The sequence below is a fragment of the Mirounga leonina genome, unplaced genomic scaffold (assembly GCF_011800145.1).
Source record: "Mirounga leonina isolate KUSES-001 unplaced genomic scaffold, KU_Mleo_1.0 Mir_178, whole genome shotgun sequence".
NCBI classification, from domain to species: Eukaryota; Metazoa; Chordata; class Mammalia; order Carnivora; family Phocidae; genus Mirounga; species Mirounga leonina.
In genome coordinates, this window is record NW_023270464.1 from 12,427,851 (window position 1) to 12,443,603 (window position 15,753).

Consider the following 15,753-nt stretch of genomic DNA (forward strand, 5'->3'; position numbering starts at 1 on the left):
GCCTTACCCTGGTCTAGACCCTGTACATTCGTACCTGGAGCCAAAGAGAAGGAGATAAGCCTGCAGGATGTCTAGAAACTGCTATGTGATTGCAGGAACTGCTGTCAAGAAACCGGAGATGATTATAGAGAAGATGCTTCTGGACAAAGCCTTTGTTTCCCTGAGGTTTCTCCATTGGCATAGCTGGGTATAGGACCAGTGTCATGATTTTCATTTTTAGTAATTCTCAGAAGACGATTTTGAAAGAATCCAGGGACTCCATCAGCAAACATGTGCCGATTGCATAAGCTCGAGCTGGCTTTGCCATGGTGCTGGGAGGGCAGCAAGACCTGCAGCTTCGCTCAGGGACAGCCAGCGTGGGCAGAGCCCGAAGAACAGTTATTTTCCACATGGCAGGACCAAGCCGAATGATGAGACTTTTATTTTTAACTCTCAGTGACAGATCTCCCCTCATAGGAATCTCAGATGAGACACCCGGCCTTACACCATTGAATTAGGCTTGCCAGATTTAGTAAATTAAAAGACGGGTCACCCAGTGAAATTTGATTTCTGGATCACCAATGAATAATTGTTTAGTATAAATATGTCCCAAACGTTGCATGAGACATATTTACCTAAAATTATTATCCTTTATCTGAAACAAATATAACTGGGTATCCTGTGTTTTATCTGGCAAATTCTATCTGGAGCCTGTATAAGGCAATTACCCAGAATGATTGCTGATATTTTTAAGAGCACACAATAGTATGATAAGGTATGGAGGGTTGTGGCTCGTGAAAGTTTTGACCACTCCCCGCCCTTGAGGTTTCTATCCAAAAAGAGAGCCATTAATCTCAGTTTTTCCAGTGCTTCTAATTGTGTAGGCAGGCATGTTTCACTTAGAAGAATTCAAGCTACATTTTTTGGCTTAAAGAGATGGGAATGGTATAGCAGCCTGTTTGGAATTTAAATGCGGTCCAGCCTCGAAGACAAGTCTTTCGTGACTTAGAGCTGTTTCCTTGAGGCTTTCTTCAAGGGTTGGTGTTCAGGGACTGTCTTTGAATGTAAATTACATTTTTGTTAAAAATAATTTGTTCTCAAGGACTGCCCAAGCAATGCGGCTGAGAGGAACATCCTCATGACAGATGTGATTTGGACTGGTGTCCTTGGCAACTCTATAGGACAAGGGGGAAGCCAGGGTCTTGTTGTTGGGAGTGCTCCTAACTGTCCCTGCACCCACACGTCCATCCCTTCATCCATCTGCCAGACACCTGGGTTAGGCACAGATGGAGAAGAGAGAGAAAAATGATACAGTTATATTCTTGAAGGAGCCTACAGTCTTTTAGGGAATACAAGCATGTAAATAAGCAATTCTAATAAATTGTGACTTTGTTATAATAGAGGTTGATACTATGGATTATGGAACTACGCAGAGGCAGGATTTAATTTAGGTGAAGGAGAGGAAAGAAGAACACATTTTCAGTAGGTACTGAGGCCTTAGTAAGTCTGGAAGGATGAGGATGAGTTATGTGGCTAGGTGATATATTTAGAAGATTGAAGCAAGAATCATTGGTCATTATTTGGGTAGAGACTACAGAGGGAAGGCAGAGGGAGGAATCAAAGTTGAGTCCTAGGTTTCTGGCTTGGTACCCACCTCCTTAGGCTTGGACCTTCAAAGTAGTCACTCTTAGAAGTGAGTCACTAGACCACAATCAATATTGGGAAGACTTCAAAATGTTCATTCTCTGTGAGCTTGGTAGGTCTCACACTATTCAATGAGAAAGAGTCACCTCTCCTTTCTGGAAGCCAAGACACAGGAGGGCAGACTAGCAGACTGAGTTACTAAATACGCACATGTCCGATATCACCGTAAATGTCAAAGGTTTCCTTTTTTCCCTGATACTTTGGCATCCATAGTTTCAGAAGTAGAGCATATCTATGAGATCACAGGTGAAATAGAATGGATGTAGGGAAGAGGAAGTCAGTTGTGCGGTCCTGCTGGGTATGGGGGTTGCTGCTTCCAGAGAGCTGCCCAGAGAACTTGACGCATCAAATTTGGCAGATTGCCCTTAAAAATCGGACTATGTCACTGGGTGGCACACTTCAACAAAATGGGAGGTACTGAGTTCCATAGATAGTATTTTTGGGCAAAATGTACTAGATGAGCTTACAGATTGTATTTTCCATGTCTTCATGACTAATGTTTGCAATTACTAATAGTTGGGGACAGTTCCCACTGGAACAGACGTCTTCAGTATTTTTTTTAATATAAAATTAATCATGTAAATTCCCTGGGACTTGGTGTTTTATTAAGTCTCTCTATCTCTTTCTCTCTCTCTCTCTCTTTCCCTTTTCAGAGGAAAGCTTTGTGCTGTGCACGCCTAAAAGATTTTTTTTTTTTTTTTTTAAGTGAGATGTGCATTCAAAGCGAAGTGGACGGGTTTCTGCTCAGAATTCAAACAAATGCCTTTTCTGGTCAAAATGATGAAAGGATCTAAAAGACAACTCTTTGATCAACTATCAGATGATACTTTTGTTCTACACCAGTGCAGCTTGCAGAATGTTTATTTGGCAATAGAAAAAAGGTCACCATTTTAAGGCAGTTCAGAAACCAAATGTTCCCATAATATGGCAGCTTTCTCACAAAGCACCCCTTGGCTTTGCTGCTTTGGAATCTGTGCTTTTGACAAGCTCAAGCTCTCTTAGATGTGTGGTGTGTGGGGGGGAGGGCAGCGGCGGTGTTTGGAGGTCTGTGAATTGCAAAAAACGGAGGTCTCCGCTGCAAGGAAACTATTTATATCACAAGGTGAGTTCTTTAAATAAGAAAAGGAGGTGGTGGAGGGAGAGCATCTGGGCTAGGTGCGACATATGTAGAAACGGAACAGCGTGTGCACAGAAATTTGAATCAGGTTGTGTTTTTTTTTTACTACCCAATCCTTTCTTTTAAGCAGCATTTGCGCACCCCCTCCCGCAACAGAAACCTCCCTAATTAGCTCCTGCAGAATGTGTCTCTTTACTGCCACCTGTTGTTCAGGAAAATATTAGGGCTCGGTTGGGGGCCCTAGGAGCCGGTGGGGACTCCTGAGGTGCTGTCTCCGTTCCCCATGGCCATCTCACTGGAAGGAACCCTTGGAGGCACAGGTTACCGAGGTGACGTAAGCCACGCTCATCCAGAGCCTGCAGACGGAGCTGGAAAACGACACAGTTTCTTGACACTGAGCAAGCTGCGCACTTCGTTGCTAATCGTTATTGATTTAGAGTCTTAAAAAGCTGTGCTTCCCGTTTCAAGAGAAGCGATGGAAAGTATTTTAGAGGTGGAAATTGCCTCTTCAAACGATATGAAGGAAAAAGAAAGTGAGTGGAAGGAATCCAAGGTTGGGATTGTGCTAAACGCTATCTCAGCCTTCGGTATGCTAATTACAAATGCCGGGGAAAGTTGAAACTAATCACAGGCTCGGGTCAAAGCCCCAGTCACCGCAAGTTAACCCAAGTGGCCCACTGTATACATTATATTTATTTTTGCTTCTCTTGGGTATAGTAAATGTGTCTGGTTTTGTTCATTAAAGCCTCAGATTGGGCTTATTTGGTTAACATCTGTTAGGACGAGGGTCTTACTCTTAATTGGTACCATCTGGAAAGGAGGAGGAACACACAGAGGATCATCCTAATGGATTGAAGGCCCAGCCCTTATATATCTTGCAAAAAACTTGTTTTTGTTTGTTAAGCTGGTATTATATACAGATATACATACATACATGTACATATATACGTGCATATACATATATATACACATATACATACATATACATATTTTATATGTAACATATATATAAAATGTTTGCTCATGTGAGAGACTATAATTTTATAATTTTACCACCCAGTAATACAACAAAAAATGATCGGGATATGAGAGTCGCTCATTTAAGGTACCAGCAAGATGCGTAGGATGCTAAGGATCTTCCTTTGCTGGGATTTCTCCTCTTTGCAGCTCCCTAGTGCTTATTCCGGGCATCTTCCTCTGGCTCTGGTTTCCATAGCTGCAGCGGGCAGGTCCTCCCCACTTGCACACAGATGCCATTCTGCGCTCAAAGCCACAATGCCAAGGGCCATATTAGTGTTTCTGGGCTTTAGATCTCTCTTTATGTAATTTGAGAGCTCATTAATAAGTACCATTTTGTGAAATTGAGAAATAGAGAGGGAGTCCTGGCATTAAAAATAAAATCGGAGAAGAATTGAGTTAGGAACACAATGCACTTCTTTTTCTTTTTTCCTGCTTATGTCGATTATAGTCTGGAGATAAGTGGGGACCCAGACACTCCGCTGCTCGGCCCCCACCAAAACCTCTGCAGGAAGCAGAAATCCGAGTAGACTCTTAGGATTGATTTCCAGAGGCATCTTAGCTATGGAAGGGCTGCTTCTAAGATTCTAATTTTATCCCATTTAATTCTTGCCATCCTGTCCTTGCCGGGAAGCTTACTTGTGTGTGTGTTGAAGGGGGTGGTAATAAGCTTTTGAGGACTGGCCTGGGGAAGTCTCTTCATGGGGATTTGGAGTGTGTGTGGGGGTTTCCACCTCTTCAAAATTTCCTCTGCAGGGGACTATGCCTCTGTTACCCTAGAAAACTCTGGCTGAAATGGGAAGTCACTTCTTCAAACTCCAACTTCTCGTACTTTCGGGTGAAGGGAGTCAGGTCACGCCGCCATGATGCGCCATGGAGCTGGCCCATGTGACGATATGCATGACAGCCTCACTGATTGATTTCTTTCCAGGTTTTGAAAGAGAGCCAGGACACTTCCCTCTGTTCCTCACTGCTGCCTTTTCACAGACCGACCCAGGCCCAGACATAAAGTCAGACTGTGTGTCCCTGCTGGAAAGGTTGGAAGAGAAAAGGGTGTATTCGAGAAGAGGCTTAATGTTATATGGGGCTCCATCCAGTATGTTTGGTAATATTTTCCCAGCCTTCAATTTCCTTCTCGTTATTTGTCAGACACGTGTGTCTTACAAGATTCTCCCTCTATTCATATATCTTCTCATACTCATAGATTTGATTAGGACTATACATGTTTCTAGGGCCAAGTTATTACATTCACCAATGGGCCAATTATTGAATTATTCAGATACTTTCTGGAGTCGCCAGTGATCCGAAGTCCAATACTATGGTGATTTTTCAGGACTGGCTTCAGGAGGTGAGAGCTGTGTAGGAGTTGAGGCAGTTTCTTACCTCTGGGAGATAGCCTGCAGCCATCCATGCATCCCAGTCCAGTGGAAGTGTTCCCAGACTCGGGTGCTGGGGAGCCAGGCAGGTGCACACCCTAGTACCTTCGGGTCGGCTTCACAAGTGCTTGGACGTCTTTGAACAAATGGGGCTCCATGCCTGGGAGCAGGCTCTGCAGACACTGAACATGGCAATGGGATCACTGAAGTCAGGGGGTGGAGGAGGAGGACTCCATACTGGCAGTCTAGCTATTTGCTGAGTCCAGTTATAGCATTTCTTTCTTTTTTCTTTTTAAGATTTTATTTATTTGAGAGAGAGAGAGAGGGAGTGCATGAGCAGGGGTGGGGGGTGGTGTTAGAGGGAGAAGCAGACTTCCCGCTGAGCAGAGCGCCCACCCAATGCAGGACTAGATCCCAGGACCCTGGGATCATTACCTGAGCCGAAGGCAGATGCTTAACCAACTGAGCCACCAAGGTGCCCCAGTTATAGCATTTCTAAAGGGAAACTGGACTTATATAAGACAAGACGTTTGCATTTCATGTGGAGAATGCTTGTCCACATATAGAGTCATGGGACTGTGTTCTCAGGACACCCAAATTGAAGAAGGTGGGGTGTTTAAACATTTTCAAATACGCCTTTTAATCTATAGAGATAGATAAATCATTGATAAATGATTGACTGGCTCTTTAAGATGGTGTCATGTCTTCTGTTCTAGAGTTATTTATTTTTAATTGTGGTTTTTTTTTTTTTTTTCAATATTAGAGATGGTACCACCAAATAAGAGCTTGCATTTCAAGAATATAGCATAGGGAAAAATTTAAGTTTATGACAGTGTATTTAAAAATAATAATCAATATTCACTAAAATCATGTGTTATATAGTTGAGAAGTCACTGACAAAGAAGATGGGATTTTTATCAGTTAAAGCTGCCATGTATCTGATCTTAAACACAGTTTTTAATTCCCATAGCTTAAAGTTATGTGGTTCTTGGCTAAGTACAAAATTTTAGAGGGAGATTCATATTTCTGGTTTTTTTTTGTGTGTGTAAGGTCATATTTGTTACTGTCTCAATTGTGTATTTCAAATTTGCACAATACAAATTTCTATAAAATATAACTGCCCAGTATTTTTGAAAACATAGATGTCTAAATAGTTAGAAGCTAATGTTTTAACTGAGGGCTTAGTGGTTTGGTTTGCACTTAAAGAAAAAAAAATTAAAGATTTTATTTATTTATTTAAGAGAGAGAGAGAAAAAACATGAGTGGGGGGAGGTGCAGAGGGAGAGAAACAAGCAGACTCCCTGCTGAGCAGGGAGCTCAACTCTGGGCTCCATCCCAGGACCCTGAGATCATGACCTGAGGCGAAGGCAGACGTTTAATTGACTGAGCCACCCAGGAGCTCCCCCATTTTTTTTTTATTGTGGTAAAAAATACACATAACATAAATTTTACCATTTTTGGCTATTTTTAAGTGCAGGGGTGAGAGGCATTCAGTACATTCACTATGTTGTGGGACTGTCACCATTATCCATCTCCAGAACTCTTTTCATCTTGCAAAACTGAAACTCTGTACCCATTAAATAATAACTCTCTATTCCCTACCAATCCAGCCCCAGGCAACTACCATGCTACTTTCTGTCTCCAAATTTGACTAATCTAGGTACTGTTATGAGTGGAATCATGCAATATTTGTCCTTTCATGACTGGTTTATTTCATTTAGCATAATATCCACAAGATTCATCCATGTTGTAGCATATGCCAGAATTTCCTCCCTTTGTAAGGCTAAGATTCCATTGTATAGACACATCACATTTTGCTTATCCATTCATCTGTCATTGATCACTTGGGTGGCTTGCACCTTTTGGCTATTGTGAATAATGCTGCTATAAACATGGGTATGTGAGTATCTGTTTGAGTCCCTGTTTTCAATTCTTTTGGGATATATACTCTGATTTCCATTTTTGTGCCTCTGTACTTTTTGCTCCTGGTGTTCACTTTGCTTGGAACATTCTTCCTCCCATTTGCCCCACCACCACCACCATGATCCCATTCATGCTTCAGGGACTGTTTTTTTTTTTTTTTTAAAGATTTATTTATTTATTTGAGACAGAGAGAATGAGAGAGAGAGAGCACATGAGAGGGGGGAGGGTCAGAGGGAGAAGCAGACTCCCCGCCGAGCAGGGAGCCCGATGCAGGACTCGATCCAGGGACTCCGGGATCATGACCTGAGCTGAAAGCAGTCGCTTAACCAACTGAGCCACCCAGGCGCCCCAGGGACTGGTTTTAATGTCTGCTCTTTGGAATACCTTCCTGGAAGTGCTCAGCAGAAAGCAGGCTCCCTACTCTAGGCATCCTTAACACTTTGTTCCCATGGTGGGTATGGATTACAGGGAGAATGAGCGGGGGCATGGTGAACTCTATCCACCATGTAGAGGTTTTTGACACCAACCTTCACAGAAAGACCAAGCCATGTGACTGGCGCCAGCAGGACAATGTTGGTTACCATGTAGTCCTTCTCTTAGAGGCACCCCTGGTCTCCTTGTGAAGACAGGACATGTTCATATAGAAGACACATGACAGTATCCTATCTTCCTTGGTGAACATATTAGCAGACCACGTAGTTCTAGTTTATGGTACCAGAAGCGTATTACCGTTGACCAGATTTAACTGAGTACATACTAAGTGCCTTGCACTATGGGGAAAACAAATCTTAAGACAGTTTGCAATTGACTTGATCACAAAGATGTAGCGTGAAACACTTTACTTCCTATCCCGGTGTTGGAATCATTCATGGCCCATGGTAGGTGCCACACATGCTTTTTAATGAATTGATTAGTATTTTAAAATCTTGTAGAGAGTTATCATATTTTTACTCCTTGTCTGCATACGTGATATTTTTAGCATTTAATAGTGAAACGCAATCACAATTTTCATTAAGTGAAGCCCCCAGTCAACTGAGGATTTCAGAGTTGCCCTCTCAGTGGTTCCCCTTAGGGGTGGTTGCCCAAGGAAAGTTAGGGCATGGGACAGAAGTAGCCTCTTTATCAAAGGGGTGCCCCCTGCTACTTGTTCTAGGCTTTTTGGCCAGAATTTTGTGCTGTTTCTCAACCTCTGCATTTCATAGTTGGACCCCATATACAGATGGCTTCCAACAGGCTCATTGATAATTATCAGTCATCTGTCAGGTGGTCTTAGAGCCTTAGCCTTTTGCTGGTGGCTCACAAAATGACAACACCCTCTATAACTGCCCCCTCCTCCTACCCCTGGTAGTTTCAGTATTCCACGTGCTCGAGATCAACTACACAACACATTAATAAAAATCATGAAGCTCTCAATAGGTAGGCTGATCAGTGGTTCCACCTAAAGGACGTATTTGGTTGAACCCTAAGAAACTAGGTCCCCTCCTTCCCGCCACCAGCTCTAAGGTATCAATATAATTTGGCGGGGGAACAATGGAAGGTTAAGGCAGAAATGGGCCAGTTAGACTCTGATTTTCATCAAATATTTTTGTTAACAAATTGAATGATAAATTCTGGGTTTTGAAAATTTAAAATGGGTTTTGATTCGAGAGAATTTTATGGACTTTTCCCCACGGTGCTTAGCAATGGACAGCGGGGAAGAGTTGGGGGCCTTCCACTGGGCATCAGGCTTCCTGAGCCTGTGAGGATTCAAAAAGTCATCCAATGAGAAAATCATTCATAAAGTCATCCAGTGAGAAAATGCTCCTAGCATTTCCGGCACCTTTCTATGCGCTGGGCACTGTGCATGTTTGTTTACGTTACCTTACATCATCCTTCAAGAACTCTGAGGTAGATTCTATTATGATGCTGCTGATTAGGATATTGGAATTCCTAGATGAGGAGACAAGGCCCACAGAGAGGACTTCATTTGCCTGTTTGCCCAGCTGTGAAGTGGTGGACCCAGGATCCCAACCCAGGCCCCTCCAGGGTCAATGGAGCAAGCGACATCATGATGTTGCTGCTTCTATTGAAGCCTGTCCTTTCCGGGGGCTGATTCCAAAAAGCTATGCTGCGAAAGAGGTGTCTTCCTCATCTCCATCTTAGAGATGAAGCGACAGATGCCCAGAGAGCATACTGATTGGCCAAGGTCGCACAGCACATGGCAAGGTCAAGCTTTCATGGACGGTGTCAGCAGGTGCACATTGTGTCCCATCCCCCCACAGTCACTGTACAACCATTGTCTGGCATTCTAAGTGAGGGGAAGCACTGTGTTTTCTGAAGAGTTGACATGGTCTCTTCTTTTTCGGAAATGCAGCCTCTTAGACGGGGCTCTGCGGACCCCTAGAGAAGGTACTGCTCCCCAGCAGTGGCCTGACTGCGACGCAAGTGAAACCTCAGGGCCCCTCACTTGCTGGAACCCTTCCAAGAGCCCGGGAAGGACCCTAGTGGTGTTGTGTGTGTGTGTGTGTAAAATATGGACAAGTCAGGAAGATTTCTGTAAAATGTGAAAAAGAGGAGTGGGAGATGGAGTAACAGGGTGATGGGTATTAAGGAGGGCACGTGTGGTGATGAGCACTGGGTGTTATATGCAACTGATGAATCGTCGAACACTACATCAAAAACTAATGATACAGTGGCTAACTGAACATAATAGAAAATAAACAAATTTTAAAGATTTATTTATTTATTTGACAGAGAGAGACACAGCGAGAGAGGGAACGCAAGCAGGGGGAGTAGGAGAGGGAGAAGCAGGCTTCCCGCCGAGCAGGGAGCCCGACGTAGGGCTCGATCCCAGGACCCTGGGACCATGACCTGAGCTGAAGGCAGACACTTAACGACTGAGCCACCCAGGCACCCCAGAAAATAAACAAATTTTAAAAAAATTAAAAAAAGAATGTGAAAAATAATTTTGTACTCTCCTTCTTAAAGAGTCACCAACCGCCAATTATTCAAGCCAGTGATTCTCAAAGTGTGAGACCCACCTCTCCCCCTGCAAAGTGTGGGTCCAACAACTAATTCATGGACAGAGAATTCCTTAGAAATGCACATTCTCAGCCCCACCCCGATGATCTGTGTGAATTGGAAGCTCCCAGAGTGGTGTTTTCTCAAGGCCCCAGGGAGATTTAGGTGCAAATCCCAGCAGAAGCACCCTTCTGTGCAAGGTCCCTTCTAAAGCCCAGCAGCTAATTGTATAGGACTGACTTCAGATTCTCTTTCTTAAAGGGCCTCCCTGAATTGTATGAGCCTCACAGCTTCCACCTAGACCCACCCCTGGTCCCAACTTTTAAATGTGCTTGTTTCGCTCATGCTGAAGTAGAGCGTGCGTTCCTGTCGTTCCTGTCGGAGCAACTAGGCGCTTGACACACATTTGATGGTATCTCTAAAATGTTTGAACTGGACAGGAAACCCCACGATCCTCTGGTTTACCCAGGGGGAGAGATTTGACTGTGCAGCAAGAAGGTAACCTCAAAGCTCCAGTCACCTGTGGCCCCGCAGGTTGAATTGCCCCAGGCTCGCAGGCAGGCTGCAACCGGGCAGGCTCTGAACTTTAAAGAGGCCAGGGGAAGAGGGCTTGCTGCGAGTTTTGCGATGCCTTCAGCAGCCTGTCAGGGAGAGGGAGGTAGCATGTGGGCAGAAGCCTTCCAGCCTCCGCTGAGGTGTCCAGGTCCCCAAGTTGAAGGGCTCTGCCGGGCTTTGTCCAGGAGAATCTTTTGTGGGGAGCTGCTGCCTGAGTTCCCAACAGGAACAAGGCTGGGAGGGTTGCGAAGTAGACTTGTGGCTGCACCCTAGGGATAAAGTCCTTGGGCCCAGAGGGAGAAGCGAGGGGTTTAGATGGTGATGAAACAGGTACAAATGGGTCTTCTCTATTCTGTAACCTCTTGGTTAGTTCTTTTTCTTTTTCTTTTTTTTTTTTTTTAAAGATTTTATTTATTTATTTGACAGGGAGAGACAGCGAGAGAGGGAACACAAGCAGGGGGAGTGGGAGAGGGAGAAGCAGGCTTCCTGCGGAGCAGGAGCCCGACATGGGGCTCGAACCCAGGACCCTGGGATCATGACCTGAGCTGAAGGCAGATGCTTAACGACTGAGCCACCCAGGCGTCCCCCTCCTGGTTAGTTGTTATCACTAACTCTTGAAATTTTCTTCTTCTTCTTTTTTTTTTAAAGATTTTATTTATTTATTTATTTATTTATTTATTTATTTGAGAGAGAGAGAGAGAGAAAGAGAGAGAGAACAAATTGGGGGGAAGTGTAGAGGGAGAGGGAGATGCAGAGCCCCGGCTGAGCAGGGAGCCCAACTGTAGGACTCGATCCCAGGAACCAAGGATCATGACCTGAGCCAAAGGCAGACGCTTAACTGACTGAGCCACCCAGGTGCCCTGAAAACTTTTTCTTGAGAATCTCTTGTTCAGAGCTGCATGGGGAGAGTTTACCTGCGAGAATGTTCTGTGCAATATTTTTTTTATCCTAGTGAACAATAGATGCCATGAAGATCCCAAATTAGTAGAATGCTACCTATATTGCAGGTCCCTTCCTATATGTAGTCATTAAAATAGCAGTCATTAAAATGACGACAGGAAAAATTGCTAAAAGGCAAAGCAGAGGACCACTCATGATTGTTTTTTTTTTTTTTAAGATTTTATTTATTTAAGAGAGAGAGAGCACTAGCAGGGGAGAGGGGCAGAGGAAGAGGGAGAAGCAGACTCCCTGCTGAGCAAGGACCTCCACCCCTCCATGTGGGGCTCTATCCCGGGACCTTGGGATCATGACCTGAGCCAAAGGCAGATGTTTAACCGACTGAGCGACCCAGGTGCTCCTTTGTTGTTGTTGTTGTTGTTGTTGTTGTTTTGTTGTTGTTGGCTTAAAAGAGTTTGCAAATTACCATGCCCAGTTCAATCTTCTTTTTAAAAATGTTGTGTAAGGAACGAACAGTGGAAATCTATACTCCAAAATGTTCACAGGGTTAACTTCTACACATAACGGGATATTAAGTGTTCATTTGTCTTTTTCCCTGTCTTTGAAATAATATATATTGAATGAGTTCTCCTTTGTCATCACAGAAAAGAAGTGCTACATCAGCAACTTCGATGGGAAGTACCATTTGTTAGTACAGCATGGCCATTTTAATGTTGCTGGATTTAAGCAAGACTCTCCAGAGTGTGTCAGTTGAGAGATTGAATATACAAATTACCAATGGCCAGACCATGAATAAACATAGAATTCTGACCCACAACCTGCAGCAACAAGTCCAGGAAACCAAACCCCTGTAACAATGGGCCCCAAATGTCCAGGACTTTGTCAGCAATGGACACCTTCCCTAATTTTTGTCCCTGCTTCCAATTTAGGACCAGGTGGAGAAAGCCAAATAGGCTTCCTTAACCGATGACACAGGATGCCCCCCTTCTAGTTAGCCCATTTCCAGCCTCCACTTGGGACATACCTGAAGCCTTCCTTTTCCCCACCACAATACTCTCCTCCTACTCTGCCTGCCTTTGAGTCTCTACCAAGCATGTTTGATAGCAGCTGGCTCCCTTGATACAGTAAACTCAAGATAGATGGATAGACTCTGCTTGTTCTCCTTTGGGTAGTCTTTGTTCATTTCCTCAAAAGTGCAGCCTTTTGGAAAAAACATGTGCATTACACAAATTATTCACCATGTATGTATCATTATGCTAGATCCTGCTATGAAAAGTCCAATTCCTCATTGGAATTATGTTAGTTCTGCTACGAAAAATCCAACTCCTCATTATAGAGAAATTTTTCATCAGCCAATCATGAAATCTGAATGGTCCAGAATTATTTGGAAATGAGGGTCCAGCTCATAGTGAATAAAATAAATAACGAGCTTGAGACTATTATTAAGATTTCCAGGTAGGGAAATTAGCATCAGGTGTAGACCTTACTGGTTTTTGCAGATCCATGGGATTCTGACGCTCCCTAACTATTTGCTAATCTCATTACCTTGAATGAAGTTGAGTTTACAGAAACATTAAGTTTGATTTAGTGGCAAATGAGCTAAAAAACAAGAAAACCCATAAAGGGCTTAATTTTGAACAGGATGCCATCAGCCATGTTGTGAGCAGTTAAACTAGAATTTTCTACTGGCTAAATTGTGTAAATGATCGTGTAACAGTTGATTGGATGGATCAAACTTCATTATCAATAGGAGTTATTTAGTGTGTTGGGCAGTTTTCATCTGAAAGAAAGCTAAGGCTAACTTCAGAAACTTTATAGGAGAAGAAGAATGCCAAACAATTTGGAAAAATGTGTTGAAATCCTGCAGAAAGAATTGAGACATGCGTGAATATGAATGAGGGATTCTGGTTATCTAACAGGGTTTCAGAAGACATCTGTGGTGAAGTGCCCTGATATGACTAAAACAAGGGTAATTTGATTCCTGTGTTAATGGGCATGTGTAGGTGGGGGTGGGGTGGGAGAGAGAAAAGTCACAAATCCAAGCCACTGAAAAGAAATGATGCTTCTATACAAACACCAAACAATTGGCTTGTTTAGTCAAAGTTGGACAATTTCGGTGTCAACATATGTTATTGATTCTGATGGCTACTTTGTATATGGTGGGTCCATGATACATGTGTAACGAATGTGTTAATTCAGTACAATAATCTGGAGATCAAATGGGATTATATGATGTCAGAAAGATTTCTCCAAATTCGAGCTGACTAATAAAATTTGCTGAATAGAGTTTTTAGGTGGGCTGCTTTTCATTATAAGTGAACACTGCATGCTTTTGCCATAACACTTGAATAAATGCTTACAAGTTTAGAATTGGGTGACATAAAAACACATTCCTGTGAGTATGGCATCCAAGAACAGTGGTGATTTATGTTGTTTTTCCACTGAATTTAAATGTTTAGTGAAGATTTTGTTGATTTTAAAGCTTACGACTTAAATCATTAAATAGTCAATGATGGAAGAAGTTGGCTTTATCACCACAGAGCGTGTTGTAGATGGACTGTATGGGCACTTCTGTCCTTGCAGTACTGAATCAGAAGGAGTAAACTGTTTTGTTTTTTTTTTTTAAAGATTTATATATTTATTTTAGAAGGAGGTGGAGAGGGGCACAGGGAGAAGGAGAGAATCTAAAGCAGACTCCCCACTGAGTGTGGAGCCCGATGTGGGGCTCAATCTCCAGATGACCCGAGCTGATATCAGGAGTTGGACACTTAACTGACTGAGCCACCCGGGCACCCCCAGAAGGGGTATATTTAAGGTTGGGTCAGTTTCATAGGTAGGTGGTATGGTATCATGGTAGATTCATTGAAAGATCCACCTTCCCTATGACAAGGTACTTATCTTGCCCACCTCCTTTGGCAGTTATCCATGCTTCTCTAAGCAACTGTAGTTTTTGCTTTTAGAGGGTAAGGAATGATGGCAAATAATTTCCATCTTTCAGGCCAACTTTAAGCCACTGGAAATGATTAGTTGGAATCCAGTATTTAGATCTGTAAGATTGCGCCTGGGATTAGGGGGAACAAGTGTAGGATTGGCAGGCAGGAATTGGGAAACCTTGTCTTGGATCTATGGCTTTACTCTCAGAAGGCACTAAAACAAAGTTTATAGTTTAGTTCTTACTTTAATAGCTTAATTGTTTGAGTGTCTACAGATTGGAAGGGTCTACACAGGCAAGGCATGTTTGGACAGGGTTGGAAGAAAATATTCCATTGCTGGACACTGCTCGGGTGAGGAAGACTGGCCTAGTTTGAGGTTCTGCCATGGGGAAGATGGGATGCCTTGTCAACCGTCGGGGAGGTAGGAAAGTGCTTGGAAGGAATCAGAAGAGTTTGTGGGGGGCAAGTGTATATCAGAGAACTCATGTGGTCATTTTTTTTGTCAGCTCTGATTTTATCACCCTCTCTGGCAACTGTTCCAAAATTCACAGGCTTCCCAGTTCAAGGAGAGAAACGCTTTCTATCTTTCTTCTGACTCTGAAACTTTTTATTTCCCATTGTTCTCAGGGCAGTCAGGCTGGATCTTTCTTTGGAGCTCTTAAAGAAACAAAAGAATATCTGGGCAACGAAAACAAGATGCAGGTGCCTGGGAGGTGGTCCAGTGTGGATATCATTCTGGTAACTGCTAAAGGTAGAACTATATGTATTGATTTTCAAGTAGAATTAGGTGGGTGAGATCGTCTTTCAAAGTTGGCTAAAAAATGTACTTGTCCTTTCTAAGGTCTAATTAAGATCCTCTGTCAGAAACCATAAAAAGAACTGTATATAATATCACTGGGGACAATGCAAAGCATTGGCCCCTTTTGCAGCTAATAGGATGTCATGATTCAAAGAAGTTACCTTTAAAAAAAAACCCAAGGCTGAAAAATAAAAAAAAGAAGCTCTTCTCATTAGATTATATCTGAGTGACCCTCCTGGTCTTATATTTGCAATGTATTTGGAGTAAAATTCATGGATCAATATGGCTTCTGAGATAGGAGGTTACATTTCATGTTGATGAGATTCAGGTTCCCTTCTGTTATGGCATTATTAATGGATGCTACTCGCTCATCCACCAGTATATACCTTTTTTACTTTCTAATCTAGAAAAGTTAGAAAGAAGAGAATATTAAGAAATACTTCTGGGTTAAAC

At 43.0% G+C, this 15,753-nt stretch overlaps 1 long non-coding RNA gene across 1 annotated transcript in view; it reads left to right on the forward strand.

The window, feature by feature from the left end:
- LOC118023009 overlaps positions 1-15,517 on the forward strand; it is a 77,607-nt gene extending 62,090 nt beyond the window's left edge. The window contains exon 3 of the long non-coding RNA XR_004682622.1: positions 15,129-15,517. This is a non-coding gene — a long non-coding RNA (uncharacterized LOC118023009). The remainder of the gene's footprint in view (positions 1-15,128) is intronic.
- The last annotated feature ends 236 nt before the right edge of the window (positions 15,518-15,753 follow it).